At 70.4% G+C, this 3,340-nt stretch overlaps 1 protein-coding gene and 1 pseudogene across 1 annotated transcript in view; both read left to right on the top strand.

The window, feature by feature from the left end:
- Positions 1–2,376: 2,376 nt before the first annotated feature.
- LOC103749593 overlaps positions 2,377–3,340 on the top strand; it is a 13,298-nt pseudogene continuing 12,334 nt past the window's right edge.
- Positions 2,655–3,340, top strand: part of LOC103749592 (aldehyde dehydrogenase family 3 member B2-like) — a 23,061-nt gene continuing 22,375 nt past the window's right edge. The window contains 1 exon segment of the mRNA XM_008852457.3: positions 2,655–2,748. The gene's annotated coding sequence lies outside the window, so the exon portion shown is untranslated.

Raw genomic sequence — 3,340 nt, 5'->3', positions numbered from 1 at the left:
CGGTGCTCCGAGGTCCGCTGCTCCGAGACCCCCTGCTCCGAGACCCGCTGCTCCGAGGCCCGCTGCTCCGAGGTCCGCTGCTCCGAGGTCCGGTGCTCCGAGGTCCGCTGCTCCGAGACCCCCTGCTCCGAGACCCGCTGCTCCGAGGCCCGCTGCTCCGAGGTCCGCTGCTCCGAGGTCCGGTGCTCCGAGGTCCGCTGCTCCGAGACCCCCTGCTCCGAGACCCGCTGCTCCGAGGCCCGCTGCTCCGAGGTCCGCTGCTCCGAGGTCCGGTGCTCCGAGGTCCGCTGCTCCGAGACCCCCTGCTCCGAGACCCGCTGCTCCGAGGCCCGCTGCTCCGAGGTCCGCTGCTCCGAGGTCCGGTGCTCCGAGGTCCGCTGCTCCGAGACCCCCTGCTCCGAGACCCGCTGCTCCGAGGCCCGCTGCTCCGAGGTCCGCTGCTCCGAGACCCGCTGCTCCGAGGTCCGCTGCTCCGAGGTCCGGTGCTCCGAGGTCCGCTGCTCCGAGACCCCCTGCTCCGAGACCCGCTGCTCCGAGGCCCGCTGCTCCGAGGTCCGCTGCTCCGAGGTCCGGTGCTCCGAGGTCCGCTGCTCCGAGACCCCCTGCTCCGAGACCCGCTGCTCCGAGGCCCGCTGCTCCGAGGTCCGCTGCTCCGAGGTCCGGTGCTCCGAGGTCCGCTGCTCCGAGACCCCCTGCTCCGAGACCCGCTGCTCCGAGGCCCGCTGCTCCGAGGTCCGCTGCTCCGAGGTCCGGTGCTCCGAGGTCCGCTGCTCCGAGACCCCCTGCTCCGAGACCCGCTGCTCCGAGGCCCGCTGCTCCGAGGTCCGCTGCTCCGAGGTCCGGTGCTCCGAGGTCCGCTGCTCCGAGACCCCCTGCTCCGAGACCCGCTGCTCCGAGGCCCGCTGCTCCGAGGTCCGCTGCTCCGAGACCCGCTGCTCCGAGGTCCGCTGCTCCGAGGTCCGGTGCTCCGAGGTCCGCTGCTCCGAGACCCCCTGCTCCGAGACCCGCTGCTCCGAGGCCCGCTGCTCCGAGGTCCGCTGCTCCGAGGTCCGGTGCTCCGAGGTCCGCTGCTCCGAGACCCCCTGCTCCGAGACCCGCTGCTCCGAGGCCCGCTGCTCCGAGGTCCGCTGCTCCGAGGTCCGGTGCTCCGAGGTCCGCTGCTCCGAGACCCCCTGCTCCGAGACCCGCTGCTCCGAGGCCCGCTGCTCCGAGGTCCGCTGCTCCGAGGTCCGGTGCTCCGAGGTCCGCTGCTCCGAGACCCCCTGCTCCGAGACCCGCTGCTCCGAGGCCCGCTGCTCCGAGGTCCGCTGCTCCGAGGTCCGGTGCTCCGAGGTCCGCTGCTCCGAGACCCCCTGCTCCGAGACCCGCTGCTCCGAGGCCCGCTGCTCCGAGGTCCGCTGCTCCGAGACCCGCTGCTCCGAGGTCCGCTGCTCCGAGGTCCGGTGCTCCGAGGTCCGCTGCTCCGAGACCCCCTGCTCCGAGACCCGCTGCTCCGAGGCCCGCTGCTCCGAGGTCCGCTGCTCCGAGGTCCGGTGCTCCGAGGTCCGCTGCTCCGAGACCCCCTGCTCCGAGACCCGCTGCTCCGAGGCCCGCTGCTCCGAGGTCCGCTGCTCCGAGGTCCGGTGCTCCGAGGTCCGCTGCTCCGAGACCCCCTGCTCCGAGACCCGCTGCTCCGAGGCCCGCTGCTCCGAGGTCCGCTGCTCCGAGGTCCGGTGCTCCGAGGTCCGCTGCTCCGAGACCCCCTGCTCCGAGACCCGCTGCTCCGAGGCCCGCTGCTCCGAGGTCCGCTGCTCCGAGGTCCGGTGCTCCGAGGTCCGCTGCTCCGAGACCCCCTGCTCCGAGACCCGCTGCTCCGAGGCCCGCTGCTCCGAGGTCCGCTGCTCCGAGGTCCGCTGCTCCGAGACCCGCTGCTCCGAGGCCCGCTGCTCCGAGGTCCGCTGCTCCGAGGTCCGCTGCTCCGAGACCCGCTGCTCCGAGGCCCGCTGCTCCGAGGTCCGCTGCTCCGAGGTCCGCTGCTCCGAGACCCGCTGCTCCGAGGCCCGCTGCTCCGAGGTCCGCTGCTCCGAGGTCCGCTGCTCCGAGACCCGCTGCTCCGAGGCCCGCTGCTCCGAGGTCCGCTGCTCCGAGGTCCGCTGCTCCGAGACCCGCTGCTCCGAGGTCCGCTGCTCCGAGGCCGGCTGCAGCTGGACGGGCAGCGGCTGGACCCAGGAGCCCGGCAGCGCGGGGCAGCCGACCCTGGCCGGTGCGGACGGTGACAGAGCGGCCTGACCGGCTGGGGCGCTGCGCCTGACTCCGAGAGGCCCCGACCCGGGCACGCGGCAGCATCGCCGGTCTGCGCCCAGGGAGGCCCTGCGCGGGCCCCGGTCTTCCGAACGGATGGGCGGTGCCTTAGAGCTGCTGCCGGCCGAGGGCCCAGACCCGGCCCGGGGCCGCTGCGTGCGCTGGGGTTCCCGGGAGCGCCGGGCTCTCTTCTTGCAGGCGACACCGCACCGCGACATCAGCCGCCGAGTTGCCGCCTTCGGCTTTGAGCTGCGTGAGGCCCGGCGTCCCGAAAGGCCTCCCCAGGCCCAAGGTCTTGGTGTGGATGGTGCCCGAAGGCCCTGCGGCGATGCCGAGCTCCTTCTGGCTGCTTGTGACTTTGTGATTCATGGGACCGTCCATGGAGTCACCCAGGACATCGACCTGCAGGAGTCCGTCATCACCGTGACCGCCATCCGTGTCATCCGCCAGCCACTGCCACTGTTCCAGGTGAGTGGGTGAGGCTCGGAGGGCCAGAGCCAGGCCTCCATTCACACCCTATTGCGCTGTGGTGTGGGTCCTGGCCCAGGCTCCTTCCTCTTCATGGGCTGGAGTCGCTTTGGGGAGGCCTGGCTGGGCTGTGCCCCTCGCTTCCAGGAGTTCAGTCGTGTCTATACAGCTGCCCACACAGCCCACCTCAACCCATGTGAGGTGATGCTGGACTGAGCAACCTGGGAGCAGGGTGCTAGGGAGTGGTAGTAGGAGGGTGGGTGGGAAGGGAATGGCCCAGATGACATCTTGGTGCCCACAGCTGAAGTGATAGGGTACTAAATAAGAACTGTATCACACCAAAAAAAAAAAAAAGTCACATTTCCAGCAGGGCACAGTGGCAGGAGCCTGTGACCCAGCCGGAGGGTGGTTCGGCACTTTGGTGGTTGAGGCAGGAGGATCATGAATTCAAAGACAGCCTGATACATAGTGAGACTCTGTCTCAAAAGGAAAAAGAAAAGAGAAAGAAAGGAAGAAAAAGAAAGGAAGGGAGGGAGGGAGGAAGGAGTTGTCAGAAAAAAGTGATGGGGAGATGTGGGAGGTGTTGGAGGAT

Source organism: Nannospalax galili, unplaced genomic scaffold (assembly GCF_000622305.1).
Source record: "Nannospalax galili isolate Female #2095 unplaced genomic scaffold, S.galili_v1.0 scaffold6407, whole genome shotgun sequence".
In the NCBI taxonomy this organism is placed as follows: Eukaryota; Metazoa; Chordata; class Mammalia; order Rodentia; family Spalacidae; genus Nannospalax; species Nannospalax galili.
This window is presented reverse-complemented; position numbering and strand designations above follow the sequence as displayed.